Source organism: Hipposideros armiger, unplaced genomic scaffold (assembly GCF_001890085.2).
Source record: "Hipposideros armiger isolate ML-2016 unplaced genomic scaffold, ASM189008v1 scaffold_10, whole genome shotgun sequence".
Lineage (NCBI taxonomy): Eukaryota > Metazoa > Chordata > Mammalia > Chiroptera > Hipposideridae > Hipposideros > Hipposideros armiger.
Window position 1 is genome coordinate 2281959 of NW_017731360.1, and position 19306 is coordinate 2301264.

The window sequence follows — 19306 nt, forward strand, 5'->3', positions numbered from 1 at the left end:
GTACTGTTTTGAGGGTTAAGTGAACTCATGTGTGTCTAGTGACTGGCACAAAGCCTGGCCCCGAAACATGAGCTGCTGGGGTCGGATGTTTGTCGCCCCGCATTGTCCGGTCCCACTGCTGTTGTGGGGAGGCTGAGAGCAGGAGCCGGAGTACGGGAGGGAGACAGAGGCCCGAGCTGACAGCTGCTTCTCTTTTCCATCATGCAGGCACCTGAAGGCACGGGAAGTCTGTCTGCCTTCCTCTGAGGGTCTGACAAGTGTAATCACACAGTTTAGCAGTAACACCAAAGCGTCTCTGGATACGAGATCTGTCACTGGCTGCGAGCAGAGCTGGCTGCAGGCATTGCCTCCAGTAGACACCTGCAGGAGATTTCCACCTGATTCCCAGCCGCCAAGCTCCCGCCCTATCCCCTGCCTGCTGGGGCTGGGGCTAGCCAGATGGGCTGGAGGCAGGTTGGGTGGGGCTGGGCACTCTGAGCCCTCCTGACCTGTTTCTGAAAGACCTTGTCAGGAAGAGTGATGCGAGGTGCTGTGGAGGGTCTGGGTGCTAGTGGAGCACCCTTGGGGCCCTCTGGGGTCCTGGGCAGGTGTGGGGGTAGACAGAAGCTCAGGACAGAGGCAGCTGTGTCCTTTTTACCCCTAGTCAGTCAGGAAAGATGCAGTGGTGGTCCAGCCCACAGGCTGCCCAGGATGAAACCCCCTCAGGAGAAATCACCTGTAACCCCTCCCTGCTCCCCGTGGTCAGCCGACTACTTTGCCTTTCATTTCCCTGAGAAAACAGATGCGATCAGAAGTGAACTTCACAGACTTCCACCACCACAGCTACAGAGCTCCCTGTGCGCACACAATCTGTCCCCTCTCCTGTGACGGTGGAGGAGCCACCTGGCTCCTGTGTCAGGCCAAGCCCTGCACGTTTCCACCTGACTTTATCCCCTTAAACCTACTCAGGGACACCTCCTCATCATCACCTTTTCCCATCACAGCTGGATCACTCACATCATAAACACAGTGCTCTAATTATATAATTCGAAAAAAGAAAACAAGAAAAGAAAAACCTTCTCTTGACTTCACCCTTCCCAACAGCTGCAGGCTGTTTCTCTGCTCCCCTTCGCAGCGGAGGGTGCTCAGTGCTTGTTGGGTCCAGGCCTTCTCCTCATGTTCCCTCTTGAGCCCATTCCACCAGAACTACTCTGATCAAGAGCTTGGCCCTCTCCCGCCTCCGAGCTGCCAAGCCCCATGGTCATTCCTCTACATTCTGCAGCAGCAGGTGACACGTTGGCCACATCCTCCTCCTTGAAGCCCTTTCTTTACGTGGTTTCCTCCGCTGGCTGTTCCTCAGCCCCCCTTTGCAGCTTCCTCCTCATCTCTCAGCCCCGAACAGTGAGGGGCCTCAGGTTCAGGTTTCAGATCATTCTTCTTCCCTGTCTGTTCCCAGTCCTAGCATGATCCCTTCCAGTCCATTCGTTCTACCTTCCTACCCTCTAGTGGCTTCCTTAGATCACTCAGAATTAAATTCAAAGTCCCTGCTGTGGGCCACAAGCCAGCGTGATCAAGGCCCTCTGATGTCATCTCCAAACCCAAATACTATAATAGCTGTTAAATGAACAAATGGGAGTGCAACATTCTAACCCCATCCCTTGTCCTTCATGGGATCCACCTGACAACAGCCAGACCAAGCCCCTCCCCAGCCCACAGCCTGCTGGCTTCCTCAATACTTGGCTGCTCCTTTAGCCCATCTTCCCATGGCGGCCACTGGAGCTGCTTGTTGTTTCTTAGCCAGGTCAGGTTTTTTCATACCTTTGCACTTCTGAGTCTGCAGTCCTTCTATCCTTCCCCCTGCTTGCACCTCGTCTTCATTCAAGATCCAACTCAGGGGCCGGCCGAGTGGCTCGTTGGTTAAGCGTTGGCTTGGGAGGGCCAGCTCTGAGCATCAAGGCCCCAGTTTGGATCCCACATGGGGTCCATCTGCGCCCTCTACAGCTGAAATGGTGAACAACAGCTGCCGTGAGTTGCTGGGCGACGGCGTAGGCTGCAGTGGGGCTGCAGTGGGCTGCCATAAGTTATCGTGAGTGGCCGGTAGCCAGCATGGGCAACCAGCAGCCGACGTGAGCGGCCGTCCAATGACCGGCAACTGACTGCCTCACCCGGGAAGAACACAATGATCATAATACCAACATGGGCCAGTGAAGCAATGTCCTCCACAACTATACTGAAGAACAAAAGGACAGTAGCTTGTCTGTTCCCCTTCCCCAATTCCCCAATGCTGTTCCCCTCCCCCAATTTCCCAATAAAATCATTAAAAAAAAAAAGACCCAACTCAGGTGTTGTTTCTTTTAGGACTACTTCCCTACAGCACCAAATTAAGGAAATGATCAGCCCAGATGCTGCCTGGGGCACCTCGACATAAGAGACCCTAAATCACCATTGGAAATTTACAGACATGGTAAATTTTGTTTAGCAGAACTCCTCCTGGGCAGACACCTGGAAGACTTCCTTTGATAAGTAGCTGGGGGTATGAATATCAGTGGGGAGTAAGAACCCTCAAAGGTAAAGGAGAATGGGAGGGTCTGCTGTTACCTTGTTTTGAAAGATGGGAGATGCAAATGTGGCAGCAAAGCTGAATTGTGCAGGACCTAGAGGACAGGCTGAGCCTCTCATCAAGACAGATCAATAATATTGGTGTGAATAGGTGCAGTATTGTGTCTTCTGGGGGGCTCCTGTGGGCATCTATTTGGCTCTGCTTGCCTGATCTCTCCAGCCTGGATTAGGAATCCCCAATTCTCCACTCACTTAGCATCTTCTATCCTGCTAGAAACTGCCATGCACTGTGATCTTCTGTTTATGTATCTGCCTCTCTCCTAGACTGTGGCCCCTTGGAGGGCAGAGTCTATGTCTTTTCTATCTTTAGGATCCTAGCTATTAGCATAGATGACTGTCATGCAGTAGGCGCTTCATAAATGTTTGTTGATCGGGTGGCTGGATTTTTCCCTTGCCACCCATGAGTACACAGGCTGATTTTTCCCATGCCTGAGACTTGAAGGCAGGAATCCATCCTGAGCTGTGTGTATCATCAGTTTGCAGGTGCACAGATTCGAAAATCATATGTCACAGGGTGTTCAGGGGTCCTGAGAGGATGCACTGGCCTCGGACTCAGGAAACACAGGGTCCTCCTCATGGCATGGCCTTGAGATGGTCATTTTTCCTCTAAGGATCTATCTTTCCATGAGAAAGAAGTTGGAGTAGTGGCCTTCGAATGTCCTCACTCCGAGAGAAGCTATGGGGGTAGTTGAGGGCTCCTGAGATTTGGAGGCAAAAGAGCTGCTTCATACTCTGCAAATCTCAGTTTCCCCATCTCTAAAGTGGAGACAGTGATGGTGTAAACATGTTTGGGTAGCTACGTGGGGCTATGTCCATGGAAGGGGTTGTAGACGATGCTTGTTCCACGTCATCACCACCTGATGTCTGGCAGCTCCCATCTGCCTTGTAATTTAGCCCTGATCCATGTCCCTAAAGATCTTGGAGACTTTCATTCATACTTTCATTCTGTCTTCTCTATCATCACTCATGAGTTCATTCATTCAACACTTGTATTGAATGCCTGCTATGTGTCAGGCCCTGGGGCTACAATTGTACAAAATTGAACGACACTGGTAGAGCTCCAACCCTTAGGAGCTAATGGTTTAGAAGGGTAGTAATAGCTATTACCCTTTATTGAGGCTTCTGTGCCAGACACTGAGTTAGGGGCCTTCACAGTGATGATCTCATTTCATCCTTACATATTACTGCTCAATTTGTGGATGTGAAAACTGAGGTGCAGAGCGGCTAAGTTACTTGCCCAGCTAGTAGTGGTGGAGATAGGATTAGAATCTTGATCCTTTGGTTTAAGAGCTGGAGCCTCCTCCCCCACCCCCATGAAACTCTACCACCTTGCTGGGCCCATGGTCACACCTAGTAGCTATTGATAGAGGAGCATGTGACATCTGTCCAGAGCTCATGTTCCCCACCCCCAAGAAAGTGAGGAGGACCCAGCCCAGCCCTGGGGCAGCCATTGTGTGGGGTCTCCAGTGGGATCAGCCTTACGGAGCACGTGGATACCCACTCACCTTAGTGAACAGCCCAAGACACAGAGTGAGGGGACCTAGGGCCTATGCCCTTGGGATGCCACCACCGGTGGAGCAGCCCTGCCCCAGCCCACCCACGCCACTTCTGCTGTTCCCTTTGTTCTTGCTCCCAAGTCACAAGGTGACAGCCTGTTCCTCCTTCCTGAGGAAGCTGCAATCTGAGCTAACACTGGGGCCTTTGTCAGAGCTGCTCAGAGAAGGCTCTAGAAAAGCCCTGCCACTGTGGGGACAGAGGCTGCTCCCCTTGAAGCCTATAAAAGAATTTTGAGTCAAACACCTTATACTCACAGACTCTCCACTGACCACAAGAAAGAGCCTCCCAGAGGTGAAGGTGGGTCAGGATAGGGTTTCATTCTCACTGTTGTTCTCTTCAAGCCCTTCTGTTGGTAAGCTGGTGTTTGCATTTGAAAATGTGCTTGTGCAGAAGGGTGCCTGTGTGTGTGCAGGTGCACTTGTGTGTACGCACAGGGCTGTTCAGGTGCATATCTTTGTGTCTCTGTTCATGTGTCTCCCTATTGGTTAGCTCTTGCTACATAACAAACCACGCTATTTATCGCTGCGCACACATCTGTGGCTTGCCTGGGCTCAGCTGATCTAGGCTGGGTCCTTCTGGAGCAGCTCTGTTGCACATGTGTCACATCCTCCTGCTGGGATCAGCGGGCTGTCCCAAGCATGTTCTTCTTATGATGTTGGCATAAAGGCAAGAGGGCAAGTGGAAACATATGCGACATCTTGGGACCTTGTTTTAGAACTGGTACTCCATCACATCTGCCTTATTCTATTGGCCAAAGCAAGTCACATGACCCAGTGCAAAGTCAAGGGAAAGGGAAATATATTCTGCTCACCTCAGGGGGAAGCTCTGCAAAGTCACATGGCAAAGGATGGGAATACAGGGAGAGGTAAAGAATGGGGGGCAGTATTGTGTTCTACCACGTATCTATGAATGTATATTTGCATATGCTCATGCATATGTAAGCAATATATTTGGGCATGCGTATTAGAGTATAGAGCTGCATACGTACATGGGCGCCCTGTTGCAAGTATGCCAACGTATGTGCAGCTGTGTGCATGCACGAGGCTGTCAAGCTGAGCATCTACCTGTTGTCCTGTGTACGTCTGCACAGGAGCAACCCTCAGATGCTCACATGCATCACCCAGCCAGGCCATGCTGGAAGAGGGGACAGGCCCATCCTGAGAAGTGAGGGTCAAACCCTCACCGGGTGCCTGTGGGGCCCTCCACAGTGAGTCTTGTGCCATCCACATGTTCTCAGGTAGATCTTGCTCTGTTAGTGGCCCTGAGAAATTTCACTGGTCAGTTGCCTTGTAGTCTATTATTACCCAGATGTCTGTGTGTTCCAAACAATTGTTTTTAAATTGCTTCATTAGTCTGTCTCGGCAAACCCAATCCTGCTACACTTGACTAGCTCAGATTCTCTGAGACAGAGCTGGTGGGAGCCAGGCAGGCGGCTTGCGTGCTGTTGCATCTCTGACAAGGGGGTGCTCCCAGAGGAGACGAGGAGGAGGTGCCCCACCCACCCCACAGAAGAAGCAGCATTGAAAGGTGTGGACTCCAGAGTTAGAGACAGCTGGTTTTAAGTCCAGAATCTGCGATTTACAAACCGCGTGACCTTTTGTAAACGCCCTGAGCTTCAGTTTTCCCGTCTGCAGAGTGGAGCCATTGCCCTGATGTTGTGGATGGGTGTGGGGAAGGAAGGAGATGATGGGGTACGTGAGGAACCCACAAGGTGCCTGGCCCACCTGGCCGGTGACCAGAATATGGGTGTCCACAAAGAGCCTTGAATCTCTCTGCAGAGGCCAGGCTACAAGCCGGTCTGAGCAACTGGGTAGGTGGCAACAGTGACCCCCAGAGGTCTACTTGACTCAGGTGAGTCATTGACATTCCAGGTAACTTTACCTGAGGACCCACATCTAACTGGCCCTGCCCTGTCCAGGAACAACCCTGCTGGCAAAGGTCAGGACACAGGACCTAGGGTTATGTGGCCTGGGCTCGAATCCCAGCTTTCTACTCACCAGCGGTGTGACCTTGGGCTGCCTGCCTATCTTCTCCAAGCCCCAGTGTGCTTCTCTGAAAGCAGGGATATTAATACCACCTGACTCACAGGGCACATTTTCTGTGTCATCAAAGCTTTTCCCTGCAACCCCAAACTCCATCTTACTCTCTGGAGTGGAAATTACCCCAGATGTCTTACCCCACCTCCCCGGCCAGAGCAGAGCGTGTGAAGACAAAGCCTTTCTCAGTGACTCAGCATCAGGAGTGTTGTTCCCCTCGCCTCCCCCTCCCCCCAATACAGTGCAGGGAGATAGCCCTGGGCTTCTGAGTTTATCGTTTTCGTCTCTAATTCACTGTTTGTTCTCCAGCACCAGGTAATGTCAGAGATGCTCCTGACCCCTGCCATGGAGACTTTTTCTGTAAAGGGCCATATAAGGAGTGTTTTAGACTTTGTGGGCCACGTTTGGCCTCTGCCACATATTCTTTGTGTGTTCTTGTTGATGAGTTTCAGCCCTTTAAACACGTAAAACCCATTCTTAGCTTGACAGCCACCCAAAAACAGGCTGCGGGCTGGATGTGGTCCATGGAGAGATAGGTAAACACACTAGTGAAACATGTATGGTAATTATCTGGCCTCTGCGTGAGAACACTGCATGGCCTTGCGTCAGTCATCTCAGCTACTGACGGGCACTTTCCCCTCATATCGGTGAGAGGTTGCTCCCCCAAGGCTTTGGGGTGCCTGGTCTCTTCATCAGTGTGGTCGCACTGCCGCCACCACCAAACACTCCTTCAGCACCGACTATGTGTGAGGTGTGGGCCATGTGCCTCCCCAGAGTTGATCTTACTTATTGTTCAAATACCCTTAATGAGTGGAAGCTCTCATGATGGCCATTTTATACAAGGGGTCTGAGCTGACATTCTAACTCTGGCCACTTCACCCCCAAGCGATCCCAACAGAGAGGGCCTCTGCGTGAGAACTTGGCTGGGACACAGAGAAAGGACAGGTAGGGAGAAGGGGGAGGAAGAGAGAGGAGGAGAAAAGACACTGTTTCATCCCCTGTCCGCTATAAAAACTAACTAAATAGCATAGTGAGCTTTTGAAAAGTGTTTTTAATTTTTTTTAAATAAAATATGCTATGTGTTCATGATTGTAAAAATCAGTCACAGAAATGAACCAAGAAGGAAGTAAAAAGAATCATCTGAAACCCTCCTCTCAGAAACAACCCCTGGTGCCATCCTGGTGAGCGTTCTCAGACACCTCTGCCTGACTGTAAACACATATGGACATGGTTTTAAATGAACGGGAGCAGACTCCACATGCTGTCATGTAAAATGCTTTTTATTTCTCTCGACAATATGTTGTGGACATCTTTCCATGTCAATAAATACAGAACGACAGCTTCGTGTTAAGTGGCTGCATAATATTTGATGGCATGTACAAACAGGACTTGTGAATGCAAAAGAGACATTCGTCCAGCGCGACTCCCAACGTGGGTGTCTGTGGGACAGGGCATAGACAGCAGCCCCGGTGCCTGAGTCACGGCACCATGGCTGCCGGGGGGCCCGGGTCTTGGATTTATCCTCTTAGAGGCCAAGTCACTCCAGGGTGGACTCCAGCACAGAGGATTGGTGGCCCCAACTTGCTCCACAGGAAGGCATTGCCATCCTCATGGACTCAGCTCCCCTGAGGTTTCTTTGAGAGGTGTCCCAGTAAAGCATGGCAGAGATCTCCATTTTCTGCAGAGGCTGTGATAACTCAAACCTGCACGCACATCAGAAAAATGAGGACGATTTTTCCTTGGGAGATTATGAGCAACTCGCTGCTTTTGTGATCCTGGGCAAGTTGTTGAAGTCCCTAAGGTGCAGTTTCCCCATCTGTAAACTGGGGATAATAATAGTCCTTAAATTATAGAGTTGTGGTGAGGATTAAATGAAATAATGGAGACAAACAGAAAGCGCTGTCTGTCTGGCACATGTAGGTGTTCAGGCAGGGTCAGTTCCCCGCCCTCCCCAGCCGCCCCCCCTCCCCAGCTCCCCCTCTCCCCCCCTCCTTTGCATCCTCTTTGGAGACCCGCAGCTTTCCTGCAACACCAGCCCAGACAGACAAGGGTGGGCAGCCTCTCCAGATGGGACAGGCTCTCCAAGCCATGGCTGGGAGCTGGGGGTGGGGGGTCAGACAGGAGAAAAGAAGACTTGCGGGATCATCTTGGTTCTCCAATCCCTGCAGGGAGCAGATAAGTGAGGGAGGGATGAAAGACTCAAAATTAAACCTCCATCCATGGGGGAAGGTGCTAGACACCCAGGATAGGTCACCAAGGGCAGAAGTTTCTACCAGGAGAGCCTCAGCAGGCTGCCCCAGGGGTAATAAGCACCCATTGTTGCAGGGCTGTGGGCATAGGTGGGGCTGACCTGAGCGAAATCCTCCCAGGTCAGACTCTATGAGAACAGAGGTCAGCCGCCAGCTGCTGCCCAGCTTGGTGGGAGACGGAGGGGACAGACAGAGGGGCCAAGGTGCTGCTGCTCACCTGCTCCCCAGGGCAGGAGGGGGTGGGGGGAGCCCAGCTGCCGCCTCTGTGATTTGCATTCAGCCTGTGCCTCTGACTAACTGCATGCAGCAGCCTGCTCCCCGAGATGAGCTATTTTAAGTGCTTCCCCTCCGCCCCTAAGGGTGCCATGTGTTTATCTTGCTTTCGAGTTAAAAGGGAAAATCAATTTCACTCTTACCTTAGGAAGGTTTGGGGGTAGGGGCTGTGGAGTGGCTTCATTTCATTAAAATGAAAGTGGGAGTGGGGGCAGGAAGGGCTTCAGAGCCCCACCCCCACGGGCAGTTATGAATAAACAGTAGCCTGGGTCCACTGTCTGTTTCTCTCCCTGTCAGCCCAGACTGTGGGGCCCCAGGAGGCCTGGAGGCCCCCTGCAATGGGGGACCGGACTGTGGGTTATAACCTCTCATCTCAGGGAGGAACCAAACTCATGACTGGCTTTTTTGTTTGTTTGTTTTTGGTGTGTGTGTGTATGTGTGTGTGTGTGTGTGAGAGAGAGAGAGAGAGAGAGTGGGAGAGAGAGAGAGAGAGAGACAGAGACAGAGAGAAAGGGAGAGGGAAAAGAAGAGGGAAATGTCTTTGAGTCTTTGGTCCCCTGAATGCCCATTTAGAGAATAAATTCAACATTTATTGAGCACCTATTGTATTCCAGGAAGTCTGACAGTGAACGATTTGCAGTCCCTTTCCTTGAAGAGCTTGGGAGAGAAAAAGAAAGGCGGCCGATGGTGACTAAGCTCCTAATGTATGCCCCGGATGCCCAGACATTAGAATTATCATCACTTAATCTTTGGGTCATGATTACCTCTATGTGAAATGTAAGGAAACTGGGGAGGCCAAAGTTCTCTTCTGCTTATGGCTGTAGCTCCAGCCCTTAGGATGGTGTCTGGCACGCGGTGCTGGTGCTGATAGGACGGGAGAAGATGGGTGGAGGAGCACTGACTCTGAGACGTACGGAGCAAGTGCCATACGTGTTAGCTCATATTACCTTTACACCTGCCTGGGAGGTAGATCCTGTCGTCCTTATTTCACAGATGAAGAAACGGAGGTTCAGAGAGGTGAACTGCCTGGCCCAAGGTCACACAGCTGAAATAGCTGGACTCTGAGCATCATTGCTCCAGGAAGCCTGGGCTCAGGCTGTGGCTGAGGGAGGAACACAGTGCTGGGAGGATTCTCAGCCAGTCCTTTCTCAGTGCTCTGAGAATCAGCACCAGGCACCAGAGTCAGGGCAGCTACTGGGGGCTTGGGCTGGAGGGGCAGGGGGCTGTAGAATGTGAGTGGTCAGGGCCTCAGTTTGGTTCTAGACCTCCAGATCCTGAGTCAGGTTCCTAGACCTCTTACTGTGTGTGTGTGTGTGTGTGTGTGTGTGTGTAGCTAGTCCCATATGTACATATGTATGTATGGGCCTGGCATTGCTCTGGGCTCTGGGTACCACTCTCTTGGATGGACATGGGTTCTGACCGAGGCCAGTACTTGGCTGGGCTGTTTCACGCTCTGCTTGGCTAGACTGGGTCTGCCACCCTCCACCAGCCTCCTTGGTAATCTGTGTTTCTACTGCTGATTTTCCCCAGCAGCTGACAGGGGATCCCAGCGCCAGCCTTTGGTCTAAGGAGCTGTTCAGGCTGCTTCCTGCTCTGAGACCTGGAACCCAGGAGGTGGGATTGCTCCAGAGGGAGGCTGAGGCAGCCAGGTGGAGCCTTCCATCTATACGCCAGGAGCAGGATCAACCGGAGGCCTCTCTTTTCTGTCTCTGGAAATTTTCATGAGAAGAACCTTCGTGGTTGAAGATTTAGAGAAGGGGGCTCCGTGGGGGAATTCTGGAGATGGGGCCTTCCTACACAGTGGCAAACCTGGCATAAAAGGTGGGTGGCCAACCTACCTGTGGAGCTGTCTCTTCCCAAAGACCACTCACCCCCGGGCTTCATTGGAAGGCTGCCGGGGTAAGATCTAGGCTGACTGCTTTTCTTTCCCATCCATCCACTTATTGAAGTAACAGTGAATGAAAATACTTAGGTTCAAGCTAGTTTAAAAATCTCTTTACCTTCGCTGTGAATGACATCTCCCATGCACTGGGCTGATGGAGAGCGCAGCAATGAATGAGACAAGATCACTGTCCTCAAGGAGCTTACGGCCCAACGGGAACCAGGCATGGAAACAAAGTCAACGAGGCAGGTGCTCCAATGTAGACATGAGCAAAATGCTGTAGGAGTGACTGTGTGGGGATAGTTCATTCTGGTGGGGACCTGCAGTGGAGAGGCTCATGGAAGAAGTGGGGTTCAGCTGCCCCCAAAAAGATGAACAGGGATTTAGAAGATGCTGAAACAGATGAGGAGTGAGCCAGACTATGGGAACGAACTTGACCAATGTTCAGCGGCCTGATGTACATGGTGGGTTAGGGGCAGTGAGTGGGCTGGAGCAGGGCAGGGTGAGTGGCGATATGCACCAGGACCATGGTGTCCTGGGGCCACATGGTGTCCTGAGGGTTCAGTCCTCTGGAAGAGACTTCACAACTCTCTTTTTATCCTCATGGCTATCTTTCAAGGTCAACAAGATCATCCCCAATTTACAGGTAAGGAAACTGAGGCCCAAAGAGGACAAATGATGTGCCCAAGGTCAGGCAGATAGTAGGTGGCAGAGCTGGGATTCAGGCCTGAGTGAGTCTGTCTGACCCCAGAGGTCGTGCAGCCAGAAGCGACAGGTTTAGACATTTGGGGTTTTTCATGGAGGGAGTGGCGAAGGGCCGGGGTTCTGGAAGGTTTTTGAGGAGAGAAATGGAAGGGTGTCCACTGTTGCCTTAAGAAGACTACTTTGTAAGGGCGGCGGGGAATGGACTGGCCTGAGGGGAGGGGATGGGCTCAGAGAGCTGTCAGTTGGCCAGCGAAATAGTCCAGGCTGGAGAGAAAGAATGATGGCGATAGAAATGGATTGTTAGGAAGGATGTGAGACGGCAGGCTTGGTGATGGCAAGGTGTGTGTGGATGCTTACAGAACTGACACCGGGCAGAGCTCTCACCACCATCTCACAGAACCCACGGGTCGTGTGGTCCACACTCCTGCCCCAGCCTGATGTTCGAATTCCCGTGGCAATTACCTGGGCTTTGAGAATCCAGTGAATGATTCAGCAGGATTCAAGAACATCTTGGCACCCAATCACACTCCTTTAGTACAGTGGTGTTCACTTCCTTCTGATTCTTGGATGTTTTCAGCCATTAGAAAGGCCTCCTTTCAATTAAAATGAAACTTATCTCTCAGCAGCCCCCACCCAATCAGTCCAATTCTGTCTCTTGGGACCAGACAGAAAGGATCTGATGCATATTTCATATGCCCGGCCATCAGATACTTGATGATGATTCTCATGTCCTCCCAAACTCTTTTCATCTCTAGGCTTTGTAGTAATAATGGCAATAATGTGAACATTTATTGTGCTTTTCCTGTTCCAGGCACTGTGCTAAGAGCTTCACACATGCTGTCTCAGGGGCTAAATCATAAGTAGCTTTGAAAGGTCTTCGTAAGGAGTGCCATTGTAATCCCAAAGGAGGGCTTATTGCAGAATTTTAAGTAGGAGAGGGGATATTGTAGCAAGACCACTCAGGTGGCCAGTGTGAAGAGTGCTTTTGGGGGGATGATAATAAGGCCGGGAGGTTGCTGGAATAGCCCAGGTGAGCAATGAATAGGATCTGAACTTCAGCGGTGGTAAAAGGTATGGCAGACGGGAAAATTTGACAGACGTTCAAGGGTAAAGTCAATAGAACCTGGGGAGTAGTTAGACATAGGAGGTGAAGGAGAAAGAAGAATCTAGGGTATATTCTAATTTTTTTTTTGTCTCAGGTGGATTCTGTGAGACAGAAAGTCTATGAAGAGTATCTGGATCACTTGGGGGTGATGGGGGGGGGATTAGAAGGAGAGCACATTTAGCTTTGAACAGATAGAGTTGTAGATGCCAGCAGGATACTGTTCATTGACTTCTTAGTTTGTTCATGCATTCATTCATTTAACAAGCTTTTATCAAGAATTAACGATATACCAGGCACTCTGCTAGGTGCTAAATTTATGAAAATTTGGTCACCCCTGTTCTTGAAGGGCTTGCTATCTAGTAGAGGGCGACAGATATGTAAACTGACAAGTGTAAAAAGTTTTTATTACAACTATTTTTAGTAAGTGAATGAATACATTGTGGTGTATCCAGACAATGGAATATTTTCCAGTGCTAAAAAGAAAAGAGCTATCAAACCATGAAAAGACATGGAGGAAACTTAAGTGCATATTACTAAGTGAAAGAAGCCAATCTGAAGAGCCTATATGCTTCCAATTATTTGACATTCTGGACAGGACAAGATTCTGTGGAGACCGTATAAAGACCAGTGGTTGCCAGGGGTTGGGGGGAAGGGAGGAATAAATAAATGCAGCACAGAGGATGTTTAGGCAGTGAAACTACTCTGTATGATATTATTATAATATTGTAATGGTGGATCTATGTCATTGTACATTTGTCAAAATCCATGGAATGTACACCACCAAGAGTGAACCCTAAGGTAAACTATGGACTCTGGGTGACAATAATGTGTCCATGCAGGTTCATTGATTGTAACAAATGCATCATTCTGGTGGGGGAAGTTGATATCGGGGAGGCTGTGCACATGTGGGGACAGTGGGTATATGGAAACTACCAGTACTTTCTGTTTAATTTAGCAGTGGGCCCACAACTGCTCTAGAAATCAAATGTATTTTAAAAATGAGTATTACAAGATGCTAAGATTGATCTGTATAGGGACTAGAATTCGGGGCGGTCAGAAAGGGTTTCATTATGGAGGTGACCCTTAACTTGTTAAAGATATTAAATGGAGATAATGGATCTATCAGTTGAGGCTCTAGGCGGGTGATAATGATTTGGAACCCAAGGGAACCCAAGGAAGAGTGTGTCAAGTTCAAAAGAAAAGAGACATGAAGGTGGGATCCCAGCTATGCCAATGCCTGAGGGAAGGGAAGACCTTGGCGGAGATGAGAAGGCATGTTCTGAAAGGGAGGCAAAAAATGAGAAGAGAGGGACGCTGGGAGAAAGGAGGATGCTGGAAAGTGGAGAAAGAGGCTAATTCTGTATGAGAGCAACACTGGGAAACTCAGAAATGAAGGAAATAGATAAGCCTCTCAGAGTTAATTTGAATCAATGGACTAAAGCAGAGAGATGCTGGGTCATCTAAAAATGAAAACATAGTTTGGGGGCCAGGAGTACTGGACTGTAGCCTATTTTGTATGTCTAGCAAATCTAAAATAAGAATGTGTTGGTCAGAAGAAAGTTGGTCACAGAGCAGAAGAAAGTGAGAGTCCCCAGAGCAAAGATTGGCAGCACCCGTCCCAGGGCACTCTAGAAGAGGAGAAACCTTGGCCTTTGGTCTCAGAAAATTCTGTCCTAAGGACAGATGCAGAGGGCTCAAGCCACAAGGCTTTGAGTTGTCTGGTTCCAATGGCAAGACCATCCCATGGGCAAGATGGATGGATGCAGATACTGAGGTGGCCTGTGGTCCTTCCATTCAACCAGACTCCTTTCTTCTGTGTATGTTCACTAAGCAGCCTTCCAGGCCCAGGTAGATCTGCTCCTAAGATGCCAGGTCCTGAGCCCAGCCTTTCCCAGTGGAGACTAAGAAGTTGAAATTTCAGTGTTTAGCTCAAGCTCCGCATACTTCATTGACAAAATGAAACTCCCTCACCTTTCCCCCACCAAATCACCTAGCCTGATGATATCTGGTATCTGAATCTACACTCGGTATCTTCCCTTCAGTTACATGGGTGAAGGACTCCTGTGCCTATCATGTCTAAATCCTCCTTATGGAGTTATGCCCCGGATTCCACCCCAGCTTGCCTTCTGAAGGACTTTGTTCCTTCCACCCCCTTCCCCTGTTCTAGATAATCCTCATCTGTTTATGTGCGTGTTCTGGAATAACTCATCTTTTAAAAACCTCTCCAATGACCAGACATCTCCCTCCAGCTATTGTCCCATGTCCCTGCTTCTCTGCACAGCAAGACATTTCAAATAAACAATTGTCAAGTCACTATAACCACTTCTCCACCTCTGATTCTCCCCTTGAACTTTCCTATCTGGGCTTCCATTCACAAAGTTCCACCAAAACTGCCCTTGTCAAGATCACCCGTGATCCCCATCTTGCCAAATCCTTTGGTAGCTTCTCATTGGCACTCAAACCTGATGGCTCCTCCCTCTTCATTAAAACAGCTCCTCTCTTAGCGTCTGGGACACACATTCTCCTTGATTCCTTCCTACTTCATGGGCCTCTCTTGAGTGTCCTTTGCAGGTTCCCCATCCTTTATTTGACAGCTCCCCAAACTATGCCTTCAGTCTTGATCTCCGCTGAGCCCCCTGCTCACCTGTCCTACTCCACAGTTGACAGGGTCCCGTGGATGTTTATCAGGCTTTCTGGATGGCACATGGCCCAAACTGAACTCCTAATTTCCTCACAGTCAGAGTTACCTTAGATTGCTTCCTTGTTCTTCTCTCCTACAACCAGGCCAACTGTGAGTTTTATTGATTCTAATTAGAAATTATATTCTGACTCTGTCTAATTTTCTGCATTTCTACAGTACCACCCATAGTAGATGCTGTGGCTTGTCCACTCCCTCATTCCTCCAGCTTCTGAATCCTCCAGTAATTCCCCTCAGCTAAGAGAACCCCTTTGCTTAGAGTTATGCCTCCTCCCCAAGCCTACATCCCACATCCAGTGATGGGTTGATTCTAGGATAGGAAACCCTGGCCCTCTCGCCTCAATTCAGGACAGCTCTCAGGGGTCCTCCCAGCTTTAGAGCTTCCCTTGGGTTGGGATGAGGGCTCTGTTGCAACTTCATCACAGTTTGATTTCTCCCTCTGCCCAATCCTGCATTCCTCATTCCCCCACAAATGTTCCTGAGTTCATGCCCCAGTAAATTACCTGCATGCAAATCACAGAATTTGAAAGTCTGTCTCCTGGGAAACCTGACCTCCATCACTCTAGTCAAAACCACCATGATTCCCTGCCCCCACTACAATAGCCGTCCAATTAGTCACCCTACTTTGGCCCTTGCCTCTCTATAATCTAGTCTCCATATAGCAACAGGAATGATATTTATAGAATAAAAATCACATCAATGACTCATGGGCTTTAAACCTCTACTGATTCATGGCTGCACCTGGAATAAAAGCCAAACTCCTCACCAGGGTCTGTAGGACCCCATATGGTCTGGCCCTGCTGATGTCTCTGGCCTCACATCCCATAACTCACTGCTCATTCAACTCACTGTCTGGCCTTCTTTCTGTTCCTGAGACACCCCCAAGATTTTTCCCACTTTTGGCTGTCCCCCCTACGATGCTCTTCCCCCAGATCTTCTCGTGACTGGTTCCTTATTTTCATTCAGACACCAGCTCGAATGTCACCTCCTTAAAGAATTCCTCTCCCGCCACCTAGTCTAATGTAGCCCTGCTATGTAATATTCTGTATCAATTTACCCTGACTATTATTATCATAATCTTTATTACTCTCTGAAATCTTACTGCTTGTCTATTCATTGACTTATTTTAACCTGTGCCCCTATGCTTAGATCGTAATCTCCATTGAAAGTAGGGACTGTCTCTATTTTACTGAGAGGTTTAGTATTGCATGTGCAGTACCCTGAAGTGTGCAAGTGTGTGAGTGTATGAATGAACGAATGTACGAATGAATAAAAGTTGCCAGGAGCCAGGCTGTCAGGGTCCTCCTCTTGGGTCCTCCTGAAAGAGGTTTAGATTTAGTGAGTGTCTCCTTGGGACAGAGCTCTAAAGTCACTTTAGTCACCAACACCAAAGACCACAGAGAAGTCAAGTCCAGGAAGGACCCAAACCATCCATCAGATTTAGTAACGAGGAAATGAGTGGTGACCTTGAAGAGAACAGCTTCAGTGGAGTAGAGGAAGTAGAAGAATTAAATTGCAGAAAAACGGGAGTGAATAGAAGAGCAGGAAGTGAATACAGAAAGCTCTTGGAAGAATATTGTCAAAAATGGAAACTCTCACTTGTTTTCATTGATTTTTTTGAAATGGGCTTTGCTTGGTTATAATCTAAGGGAAAATAGCTGATCTGGTACCATCATGAGCACCAGCTAACATCATAGCCTGCTAGCTGTGCCAGGCTGTCTTCTAAGCAATTTCTGTATTTTCATTTTTTATTGCTATGTAGCAAACTACCACAAATTTAGCAGTCTAAAGCAATGAGCATTTATTATCTCAGTTTCTGTGGGTCAGGGGTCCTGACATGGCTTTGTTGGGTTCTCTGATTAGAGACTCACGGCCTACAATCAAGGCGTCAGCTGGGCTGCATTCTCACCTGGAGCTCAACTGAAGATGAATTCACCTCTAAGCTCACTCAGATTGTTGGCAGAATTCGCTTCCTTGTGGTTGGGGCACTGAGGGCCTTGCCTTCTTGTTGGCTATTGGCTAGAGGCTTCCCTAGAGGTCCTAGGACCTACAGGTCCTACAGGCCACTTGCAGTTGCTACAGGCCACCGACAGTCCCTAGAGGAGGCTCAGAGTATCCCAATGTGGCTGCTTACCTTATCAAGCCATCAAGGAGAGTCTATATCTCCATCTTCTAAGACACAGTCTTATATAATGTGCCATAATTATGGGAGTGACATCCCATATTTTACTGGTTAAAAGCAGGTCCTGCCCACACTGTGGGAGGGAATTACACAAAGGCCTGAACCGCAGGAGGTGGGGATCATGGGTACCACCCTAGGGTCTGTCCACCTTAATGTGTATTAACTCATTTTATTCTCACAGAATCACTGTGAGAAGGGTCTTATTGGGATACCTGCTCTATGGAGGGGAGTGCTGGTGATGAGAGAGAAGAGATGACTGATAAGCAAGACCCCTAAAGCAACCAGGAGGAAGGCGAAGCTCACCATTGTCTTCTAACTGAGGTATTCTCCTAGCATTGGAGGAGAGACACCTTAGTCTTTGGTGCTGGAGAAGAAGATGGGAAAGATACAGATTAGCCTGCAAGATCTGGGGTAATATCCTAGGTATCTGCCCAAGAGAAATGAAAATATATTTCCACACAAAGACATGTGTGTAAATGTTTGTAGCATCATTATTCACAGTAGCCAAAAAAGTGGAAACAACTCAAATGTCTATCAACTGGTGGAAAGAAAAACAAAATGTGTGTTACATCCATGTAATGGAATGCTACCCTGCAATAAAAGGAACCCAGTACAGTTACATGTTACAACTTGGGTGACCCTCAAAACCATAATGCTGAGTGGAAAAAGTCAGACACCAAAGGTCACATATTGCATGACTCCATTTATATGAAATATCCGGAGAAGACAAATCTATAGAGACAGAAAGCAGATTAGCATTTGCCTAGGGCTGGGAATGGAGAGTGAATGCAAATGGGCACAGGATTTCTTTTTGAGGTGATGTAAAAGTTCTAAGATTAAAATGTGTTGGTGGTTGCACAACTCTGTCAATACACTAAAAATCATTGAATTGTATACTTCAGATGGATGGATTTTATGGTGTATGTATTACACCTCATAAAGCTGTTTTTTTTTTTTTAAGGATTGGAGCAATAAGGTGACAAAGTACCTCTCATCTCCATAAATTGGCGTGTTTCTCTCCAGTGGAGTTCAGGTCATATGCTGAGAGTGAGGAATGTGGCGCTGGGGTGAGGGATCTTGTCATGAAGGGACAAAAATTGGAAAAGCCAGTGGGTTGGGGGACTGTAGACAAAGCTGATGTGTAGAAGGTCATTGCTGGCAGAGCTGAGGGTCCGCGCCAGGGGCAGACTATGAATTGGTCATGTCCCCAGTTTACAGTACAATATTTTCCAACCTTGCTCCCCTGAAGAACCCAAGTCCCTAAGGAAAAGAAAAGAACCATTGGATTAAACCGGGCTTGGCGTTTTGCTGGGTGAAATGGGAAAAAAGGACAAGGAGGGTGAGAGTGTATCAACATTGGGATCAATTGGGACGCAGTGGCAGTGCTTGTACGCAGGGAAGGAAGCAATTGTTCTGGGGAGTAGCTAGTGGGTTGAAACACCAAGGAGAGTTCAGAGATAGAGGTCAAGGGCTAAAGGTAGTGGGAATGAGGGTCCACAGGGAGAGTCAGAGGTGGGTATTGCATCTGCTTTATGCTTTATTTCCTCAACTGTCAGTATTCTTCCAGAAGCATGGTGCACAGATCTGAGCATCCCATCCCGATGTGCTGTGGCCTGAGCAGGGCAGAACAAGTCACCAACCTTGGAATAGGTGTTAGGCTTCCAATGAAGCAGCCCACATGTAGTCTTTCGGGGCAGCTTGGAGCAACCTGAGCAATGGGCTTTGCAGCCAGCTTGTCTGTAATTCAGATCTTACTTCCACTCTCTAGGGATGGTCCTTGGAAAAGTTGCTAAACTGCTCTCTACATTAGTTTCCTCGTCTGCAATCTAAGGAGGATAATAGTATCTTGTAGGGCCATGGTGAGGATCCAGTGGGACATTGCTGTAAAGCACCTCTCTAAGGAGCTACCTGGCCTGAAGAATGTACTCAAAAAGTGTGTGCTGTTGTTGGTACCCATGGCAGAGAGCTGACATGCTGAGCCCACTCTTAACCTACAGCCCTAGCGCTATGCAGAGGGGGCA